General features: G+C 43.2%; 1 non-coding gene across 1 annotated transcript; it reads left to right on the forward strand.

Moving 5' to 3' along the window:
• Positions 1–4,572: 4,572 nt before the first annotated feature.
• On the forward strand, positions 4,573–4,679 carry LOC118758931 (U6 spliceosomal RNA). Its single transcript, XR_004995880.2, has one exon. It is a non-coding gene; the product is annotated as a U6 spliceosomal RNA (small nuclear RNA).
• The last annotated feature ends 5,999 nt before the right edge of the window (positions 4,680–10,678 follow it).

Consider the following 10,678-nt stretch of genomic DNA (forward strand, 5'->3'; position numbering starts at 1 on the left):
CTACACCACAATGTCCACGCTAGCAATTCACCTCTCTATTTTAAAATCATACCCTTTAATACCTAAATTGATGAAACTTGACCGAGTACAGTCGGATACTCCATAATGTTCCATCTGAAGCTGAGGTGGTAGGTAAAAGGACAGAAGACAGACAAGATGGACCTGCTCACTTTGGCATGCCTTAGCCTGTGGAAGCAGACTCGGGAGTGGAGCCCCAGTATGCAAGCAGAGAATTACTTCCAACACAGTAGACTGTGCACTGGGGACACTTTGAATGTTTCAGTAAACTATGGATTCCTCTCTCCAGAAAAAAGACATATAAGTATGTATGCATTTGCATATATGTGTGTGCTGATGCATGCATGTATGTGTGTACCTGTTTCTTTGCAATTAAATATCTTACATACACGTGTCTACATACATGCAAGCTCTGGTACACTCAGAATCCTGTTCCTTGACTTGGGAGCCCAGGTTTCCATATAAATAACCTATATGTAAGTATCTTTTACTGCCAGGACTTTTTTTGAGGGGGTGAAGATTTTTGCATTTGTAGCTTATCTAGAAGTTCCCCAAGTGTTAGCAGCTTCATTTCTCTTTTCTAATGCCATGCCAAACATGGGGTAAGTATTTAATCACTTCAAGTCAAATGACTAAGCACTGAAAGGCTCTTTCCCAAGTTAGACCCACAACAAGCATTTTCCCAAACACTCCAAGCCTAAAGAATCTTCATGATTTGATATGCTTTTCTGCCCTCATAAAAGGGAGAGTCAACTGGCTACACAAGAACTTTCAGCAACTCTGCTTGATGGAGGACAGACATTTCTTTCTCTTGAAAGAAACTTGGCTCAAATGAGAGTTTTGAAGCCAGGGAGAAACTGTCCCAAAGGAACAAATGGACCAACACAAAATATCCAGATGTAGTGACTTCAAAGGAAACAAATGCCAGGAATGCTAAGGGGGCATGGAGAGCCACCTTGTGAAGGTCTTCAAGGGAGGTCCCCCACTGAGTTCCCTGCAGTGCCCTGGTCACATGGGCTGGACTCAGGAAATGTGTCTGTCTCATTGTTCTTGGCCAACCATCCCATTAGTTCTCAGCCAAAACTAATTGAGGCACAAAGAATGTGTTCCGCAAGTGCGAATGTTACAACTGGCCCCTTTATGAGCCTTCCTGGAAGCCTGATGGTGTTCCAGGACCATGGCAGCAACACACACACTGGGACAAGTCTTTGACATCGACCTGGAAGCCCTTGCAGGTCATGGCGCAATCTCAAGAAAGTGGGAAATTTATGGAAACAGTTGGGAGTAGTTCAGAGAAGACAGGGCAGAATCCTGCAGCAGGCCATATCCTTTATGTGGAAGGACATGCGCAGTCTCATTGATTTGGCATGAAATAAGAGAAAAGATGCCTACTGATGGGTTTAACTGGACACAAATAGGTCTCTTGTGGTGGGGAGAATTCCATTTCCCAGCAGCCCAGATCTGCACTTTTGGGTCTGAGCTGGATGGGACTTAGCTGCTTGAGACTGAGCTGCTGATTCATCCATCTGCATTTCTGCCAACACTGGCTCTCAATCAATCCCTTGTATGGCATATTGGTGAGCATTTAACATCAGAGCATCAGGAAGATCATGATTTTGTGGTTCATATTAATTAGGAGGCCTTGAGCAAAGAATGGATTTTAGCAATATGGTTTATTCCTCATTTGAGAATTTAACTGTCACTGACTAAACATTGGTTTTGAACACAAATGGATGAAATTTACTTCTTTCCCTTTAGGCACATACAAATCTGGACAGGGTGTACAGACACAGACCCACGTGATTGCAATGGCAGAACATGATGACAGGCCCAGAAATGACCATGACATAGAGGGAAGGGAGCATGTTTCAATTACAAAAAAAAAGTCCAGAAGGCTTCGAGCTGGAGGAAGTTTTTGAAGGAAAATTCAAGAACAAAATCATGGAAGAAAATGGATCACATATGTTCCCCTCAACTTTCAGAAAATCTTTGAATGAACATACATGTGATTATATAGTTACAGGACTATATGTATATATATATATATGTGTGTGTGTGTGTATATATATGTGTGTGTATATATATATACACATATATACACATACATAAACACACACATATAGTTTTCCTATATAGAATCACTGACACATATACATTATGTATTTATATATACATATATATATATAGAGAGAGAGAGACCTTATATATTTCTAAGACCCTTATATACGTCTAAAACCCTGATCTTTGACAACTATTCAATGTAATGACAAATACTGCCAGTCCACTTGTCTGATTCAACTCAACAGTCTTACATTGGCCATTCATCAGGAGACTGTGGCCTAACAATCACTGCCTTGACCTCAGGGAGGAAAGATATGGAACTAAGAGTTAACACTGAGGCCAGTATTTCAGTTGAAAAACTTCCACTGTTTTAGATGAAATTAACATTTCAGTGACTCATGGTATGGTGTTTTGCAGTGGTGGACCTGAGTTTGAATCCTGATTCTTCTGATGCTACACGGACAATCTGCACAGGCAACTTTGAATCTGAATGTCCTCAAGTAGGAAATGGCAGTGGCTATAGTCACAGCACAGGGTTGCTGTGAGGAGCAACAGCATCATAGCCTATAAAAGCCAAGTTACTATCCGTCCCTCATGCAGGTTAGCACACCTTCCCCATGCCTGATTTATGGTAGTATTAGGACTGGGGGCAAGCACTACCTTAAACTGCCATCACTCATGCAATTTATAGTGCTGTTCTCTTCTTACCCCAGCTTCCATTTCTGGAGTACACAGCAAACTTCATGAACTTGTGGTGGTGTCAAAGACTCCTGAGATTTTCAGTCCACCACTTTGGGTGGGCATTTAGCCCAGCAACTAGGACACCTGTGACCAATATCACAGATCTGGGGTTTGAGTTCCAGCTTCTCTCTCAGTTTCAGTTGCCTGCCAATGTATATTCTGGAAGGTCGGAGGGGGTCCTTGCTACCCATGTGGGAAGCCTAGGTTTGGTTCTGAGCTCTCATCTTTGGCCTGGCGTGGTCCTAGCAATTTAGTGGGCCACCCTGGCCCCATATGTGTCTGCTTCTTAAGCAATAAAAAATCAAATATTATAAGTAATTCAGTAATAAATGCTTGTGTGGAATCAGTAGTAACTAGTTTCTCAGCCCATTCCTCACACTCCTCTACCTTTTTTCACACCATAGTCTCTCCTGGTTAGCCTCTTGAAATGGTTCCCACTTAGTAATACATTTTTAAATCATCCCTAATAAGTGGAATTTGGACTAGATAGCCAGGGACAACCAACAATTATGAGTTATACAGGCTTAGAGTGAGTTGTGGGGAAAACCAGGTGTTTACACTACTGGGAGTGTCTGTTCTCAAAGGGTAGATGCCAGGGCCTAGCACAATAGCCTAGCAGCTAAAGTCCTCGCCTTGAATGAACCAGGATCCCATATGGGTGCCAGTCCTAATCCTGGCAGCCCCGCTTCCCATCCAGCTCCCTGCGGATGGGAGCTTCTTTGTAGCCTGGGAAAGCAGCCAAAGATGACCCAAAGCCTTGGGACCCTGCACCTGAGTGGGAAGAAGTTCCAGGCTCCTGGCTTTGGATTGGCGCAGCTCTGGTCATTGTGATCACTTGGGGAGTGAATCCTTGGATGAAAGATCTTCCTTTCTGTCTCTCCTCCTCTCTGTATATCTGACTTTGCAATAAGAAGAAAAAAGAGTAGATGCCAGGTGACTGTCAATATCCTGTCAGCAAATCTGTGATGGTAAACCATGCTATCAAGGAATGGGGAGCCACTGAGATGACCTGGTAGGAGACATTCTTGATCCTTGATGTTAAAGACTGTGGTCACCTTTTGGTCAAGCATGTGGAATCTGCTGTGCTAAGAATGTCAGAACCTCTATGATGCTTTATATAGCCTAGAACCACTTAATCAACTGGAGTCAGGAATGTGATACCAAAAAATGAGCCCAGTTTTTGCTTGTTTGTTTTGTTTTCCAATCACAGCTTTCCAGTAATGCACACCTTGGGAGGAAACAGGAGATGGCTCAAGTGAAGTCTCTTGTACCCATGTGGGAGATCCAGAAAGAGTTTTGTCCCTGGCTTCCATCTGGCCCAGCCCTGGCTATTGCAGGCATTTGAGGAGTTAACTAGTTAGCTGGTAGACAGATCTCTCTCTCTCTCTCTCTCTCTCTCTCTCTCTCTCTCTCTCTCTCCTCCTCCTCCTCCTCCTCCTCCTCCTCCTCCTTCCCTCCACCTTTTCAAATAAAAACATCTTAAAATCGTTTTAAAATCAGATGAATTAGAAGATGATCACATTATGCTGATTATGTTCATATTGTACAGAAAAAGAGTTGAGTCACATACTGTAAAGCTTTAAGTTTCCTGCAATAGGCAGACTGTACAGATTCACGGAACTCGACAGGTCCAACTACTCGGCGCGTACATGTTTGGCATTTCCACCAGGTGGTTCTGATTCCAACAATGTTTTGTTACTTACAATCAATGTGGGTACTTAGGAGCCACTGCCAGCATGAAAAGGTAGCCATGTGCTCACTTCAGCAGCACATACACTAAAATTGGAACAATACAGAGTAGATTAGCATGGCCCCTGCGCAAGGATGACACGCAAATTCATGAAGCATTCCATATTTTTCCACTAATCCAGGCCATTATTTCTTACATGGCTTGACACACTAAGTTTTACTGTCCAAAATGCAGTACTGAAGATGTATATATTTATAATTGCATGTTTTTAAAGCTATTTTCTAAGCACATAAAAGAGATACTAACAGCATCAAATTGGCATGTTTATTTTCAACTATGAAATTAAATTTTGTGGAAAATAACAAAAAAAAAAGAAAGAAAAGGTAGCCATGGGGCCCGGCGGCGTGGCCTAGCGGCTAAAGTCCTCGCCTTGAACGCCCCGGGATCCCATATGGGCACATGTTCTAATCCCCGCAGCTCCACTTCCCATCCAGCTCCCTGCTTGTGGCCTGGGAAAGCAGTTGAGGAAGGCCCAATGCATTGGGACACTGCACCCGCGTGGGAGACCTGGAGGAGGTTCCAGGTTCCCGGCTTCGGATCGGCACAGCATCGGCCCGTTGCGGCTCACTTGGGGAGTGAATCATCGGACGGAAGATCCTCCTCTCTGTCTCTCCTCCTCTGTGTATATCTGGCTGTAATAAAATGAAGAAATCTTTAAAAAAAAGAAAAGAAAAGAAAAGAAAAGAAAAGAAAAGAAAAGAAAAGAAAAGAAAAGAAAAGGTAGCCATGAATGAGGCTCTTATTTACACAATGAGGCTGTGTCTAGAGCTGAGGTGAGGCTAAGAGGCAGTTGAGGTCATGGTGAAGGTGGAGCCAGGATTCTGGAAGAGGTGAGAAGTGTAGGGTATACTTCATGTTTGGTGCGGGTGACAGCAGGTACCCAAGGTTAAAGCAAGAGAAAGCATCAGGGCCTTGGAGAGTAGACACAGTAAAGAAACAAAGGAGGGATAAGAACATACATAGACAAGAGCAAGGCAAGAATGGCCACTTCCAAAGATGGCTGGGGCCCTTGAAGGACCCTCCGGGGTGCTTACCTTGGATGTCGGAAGGAAGGAAAGCAAGATATCAGATGCCAAGCCAGACATGGATAAGACCAGCATTGGTGCTTGTTTACAAAGTTCTCCAAGCAACCTCAAATCCTGGTGTCCAGCCCTTACTGTCACTTCACTCTGATCATGGGACATTAAACACCAGCCACCCGTCACAACGGGGCAAGGACCAGAGCCGTACATCAGACAGGGTGTCCTGCCCATTTTGTATATTAATCCTGACAGGAAAATCTTTAGCATTATATGTCAATGTAAACTCATTAGCTACTTGTCATGACTGTAATATAATCTGCCCTGACCGTAAAGACTCGACAGCCCGGTGTTAATCAAATCTACGCAGAAAACAACACATTTCTGTTTAGGCTCAATAACTGTTTCTCTTGAACATCAGAGGCTGAAGTTGGATCGACATAAAACTAGGCACTCCTTCGCACACCCTTGAACGTACCCGCCTCCTTACTGGAGAACAGTGCCAGTCCCCAGTAAGGACAATGTTGAAGGTCCCTTCCGTGTCCGGCCAATCACACACTTCCCATGTAATGGAAGTCCGTCCATCTCCTGTTCTCATCAGCAAGAAGTTTCCAGGTAATAAAGCAGAATGTATGCAGCAGGATTGAACATTTTCTCCCAGGATGAGTAATTACTGGGTTTTAATCATGCTCATTAGTTAGCCATTAGAGTCGCGTCCGGCCCTTCACCGCTCCAGCTCAGACAAGAGAATGATTGTGGTCTGGAGCTGCACCCGACCCGGTGAAATACTCCACCATCTGTTCCAAGTTGTAAGCCCTCGTGTAAGGCACCTTGCTTTATGAACACAAGAGTTTTGGATTTCCCAGCACCAAATCTGCTTCTTTTTCTAGGCTGTCACAGGACTGAGCCTACTCACTGAAATCGGCTGTACGCCAGCACTGACTTCTCAGCCATGCTGTCTCCATTTGTGCAAAACACACGCATTTTCATTTGCATAGCCTGATGCATGAAGAAGTTAGTTTTAAAAAAGTATGAATTTGAAACAAATGAGTGCAATAGAAATTACTGTAAACTTTTTCTTTTCTTTCAAGTGGTTGCTTGAAAGAAAAGAAATAAAGCAACATGGGTCTGACTAGTGCAGAGTGAATGTTTAAGATGTAGGAAAGGCTTTTTGTTTGTTTTAAATATTTATTTTTATTGGAAAGGCAGATACAAAGAGAGGAGAGACAGAGAGGAAGATCCTCTGTCTGCTGGTTCACTCCCCAAGTTGCCGCAACAGCATAGCTGAGCTGAGCTGAAGTCAGGAGCCAGGGCATTCTTTTGGGTCTCCCACGCAGGAGCAGGGTCCAATCGTTTTGGGCCATCCTCAACTGCTCTCCCAGGCCACAAGCAGGGGGCTGGGTGGGAAGTGGAGCACCCAGGATACGAACCGGTGCCCATATGGGATCCCAGCACATACAAGTCAAAGACTTTAGCCACCAGGCTATTGTGCCAGGTCCAAGATGTAGGTTTTGTGGACTTACTATAGCATGTGCATGGTGCTAGCTGAGAGTCATGAAATCAAAAGTAATTTATTTCCAGTGTGTAACTTTTTCTCTATGTGCCTGTGTTTAGTACCACAAACCATTCTGCCTGTGGTAATCTATTACCCAACCTTAGCCTTTTTACTTCTATTCTGCTCATTTATAATTTTACCTGTAGGTTAAAACAGATTTGAAAAAAAAATCAAGATTTTCCCTTTTTAGTTGTAGTAGCTAGAAGATCTCCTTTTTTCCATTCTCGTCTCCTCCTCAGACCCTGATTTTGGTTTATTTTGATTTCACTGTTGTTTTCCTACTATTTCTCTTGCTCTCACTTAGGTAATCTCCTCTATTATCCAATGTGGCAACAATGGAGTGATTTGGTAAGTTCCTGACCTGTAGTTCAAGCTTTCTCCTTACCGTGTGGAGGTCTCAGAAGGTAGTAAAAAAAGAGCACCCAAATACTCTAGCATCATCACCATGTGCTGTTCTGGGGATGCATTTATGTATTTCCATAAGTAGATAGGTGGGATGAGCTACTGGCAATTATGGGAAGAACCAAATAGCAAACTAATAACAAACTAGGGGATGCAGACAGTCAACCTGAATGGAAAGAAGTCAACAGGATCAGAATCACATACAAGTCAAGGGAGCACAGGGAAAGCCAAGACACAGTCACTGCCATGAATGAAATGCAACCCTCAAATCCACACATTGAAGCTGGAACCTTCAATGTGATTTATTTGGGGAGAAGTCTTTTAGAATCAAGTGAAGTTACAAAGAGTAGGTGGAGTCCTTATGTCAGAAGAGGAAGATTCTCTCTTCATCTCTCTCTCTCAAACACACACACACACACACACACACACACACACACGTGAAAAGACATTTGAGGACAAAGTAAAAGGTGGTTGTCTAGCAGCCGGTCCTGTATACAAACTAAAATTGAAATGTCAATGAGCTAATCATAGGTTGTGGTTAGGACTTGCTTTTTTTTTTTTTTTTAACATACTGGTTACTCAAAACCATGTCAATTCCATAATATTGCAAATTGCTGTTGATGTTATATTGGGACTCTTAATTGACTGTGATGATATTCTACCAGCTCTAACTTCAGACCAGAAATGGTCTCCCCAAGAAACTGTTCAACCCATCTGGACAATAAGTAGCTGGACTCTATGCTTGGTATATGTTTGCAAGGAAAGAATCTTGATTGAATTTGAACTGTAATACTGCATCAAGGTGGAGGAATCCACCAGGGGGGAGGGGAGGGTGAGGGGTGGGGGGATTCCCAAAGCCTATGAAACTGTCATATAATGCAAAATAATTAAAATATATATATATATAAAATTTAAAAAAAATTTAAAAAAGGTGGTTGTCTACCCAGGAAGAAAACCCTTCACAGAAGCCAACCAGGCTAGTACAGTCAACTTGGACTTACAGCTTCCAGAACTGTAAGGAAATCAGTTTCTGTCATTTAAGTTAAATCTAGACATTTAGTTATGGTGGCCCAAGCAAACTGATAGATTTTTGCCACAGTTTCAAAATAAAATGTTATTCAAGCAACAGCCGGGCATCTCTCTGTGGCTTGTACAGTTAGAGGTCATGTAACTCCTAGAAGGAGGTAGGTAGGCAGTGCCAACAGCTGGAAGAGCTGCTGATAGACTCAAGCAGCAAGCAGAACATGACAGCGTAGATCCATTCACTGACTTAAAGTGAACTCAACTAGGACAGCCTGGAAGTTTACTAAGTGTCCTCTGTAAATACATGCTGCTCAGTCCCCATCTGACAATTCCCCAGAAAATCATGTCAGTGTTAGACTAGAAAATTAGATTACCAAGAGTGGTAGGTTATGAAGGAAATGCAATAACGAGTTATAAATCAACATTTAAGTTCTATCCTTCAAGGAAGTACCAATTATGAAGAACATTAAACATGATTTACTCAAACATGAATGCTGTTGGCTAACTGTGGGCCCCATCTGATTTCAGCATGTCTTAGTGAGGCCTTCCCTGCTAATAGAGAGGTAGGCTAGAAGAGAAAAGAATACATCTTCCACTGCAGCCAACCCACTATACCCGTATATTAACCAGTAGACTTACCCTGCCCCCAAACCACCTCCCTACCTTTCCCCTCACTCGCATTTCTGGGCTTTGGTAAGAAAAGCAGAGGACATAGTTCCTTCATATGCATGTGTCTCAGCAGCACCCCAAGCTATCACCAGTGCGTTCAAGTGGGTTGGATCCTTTGCATTTCCCACAGCTGCCTCCAGGAAACCAGCCCGTGACGCCTCCTTTTCACATCCCTATTTGATCTTACTGTTTATCATAGGGTCAGGAGAGTCCAGGAAAGGAACCAACTCAGAACTTCTACTCTGTGCTAGCTGGGATTACATGTTTTATAACCCACTATCCCATTTAATTTTCTCTTAAACCCAATGATCTGACTTTAGGCCCATTTAAGAGAAGAGGAAACTGAACATGAAACATTACATAAATTGCCTATTGCCAAAGTTTAATATTAGTCAACCTAGAATTTGAACTTAGTCCTCTGTGGGCCCAAGATGAATGTTCTGTTTTTCAGAACAGCAACATTCCAGAAAACACATGCCAGGGAACAAATACTGCAGGAGAGGCCACAGGGATACTCTCTTCCCTGTGGCCATGATTGCTGTGAATAACACAGAGTCACCTACCGGGGCAAGAAAGTGCCCTGACTGATTTGTCTCCATCGAATTTCTGATATGTTGACAGGATGGTGCAAATGGTACAAATTTTTGTTTTGTTTTATTTTGCTTTGCTTTCAAAAGATTCTTTTTTTTTTATTGCAAGGCAGACTGATGTACAGAAGGAGAGACAGAAAGAACGATCAGTCTGCTGATTCACTCCCCAAGTGGCTGCATCAGCCAGAGCTGAACTGATCCAAAGCCAGGAGGCAGGAACTTCCTAGGATCTGCCATGCAGGTGCAAGGTCCCAAGGCTTTGGGTCATCCTCTACCGCCTTCACAGGTCACCACCAGGGTGCTAGATGGGAAGTGGAGCAGCTGGGACATGAACAGGCACCTATATGGGATCTGGGGAGTGCAAGGTGAGGATTTAGCCACTAGGCTATCATACCAGGCCCTGTTTTGTTTTAAAGATTGTGTTATAGATAACTTCCTGGAACACATTGAATTGGCGATTAGGAAGAAGGACAAACTAACGATTCTTTAAGCAGGAAAAGAGATAGTCTGGTCCCACATCACTAGAATTTTTACTCTACGCCTTGACTTGGAAACCCCAAGAGGTCTGAGACAGAGAAGCAAGAGGCATGGTGGTTCCTGAGGCCTGGAGGATGGGAGTTCATTAGAGATGTTCTAAAGATGACTGATAAGCCCTTGAGTCTGACTGTAACAAGTTGTCCTGGTTGAATTGGCATGCCCCCCTATTGTTTCAGGGTTCTCTATCAAATGGGAAATCGTAGCATGAGCACTGTTACAAGGATGAATTGACTGATGGATGCACAAACCAGAACACGATGAGCTCTCCATCATTACTAACTTTTATCATGCTAGCTATTCTGGTGGTCTCTGG

This window comes from Ochotona princeps, chromosome 13, assembly GCF_030435755.1.
Source record: "Ochotona princeps isolate mOchPri1 chromosome 13, mOchPri1.hap1, whole genome shotgun sequence".
Lineage (NCBI taxonomy): Eukaryota > Metazoa > Chordata > Mammalia > Lagomorpha > Ochotonidae > Ochotona > Ochotona princeps.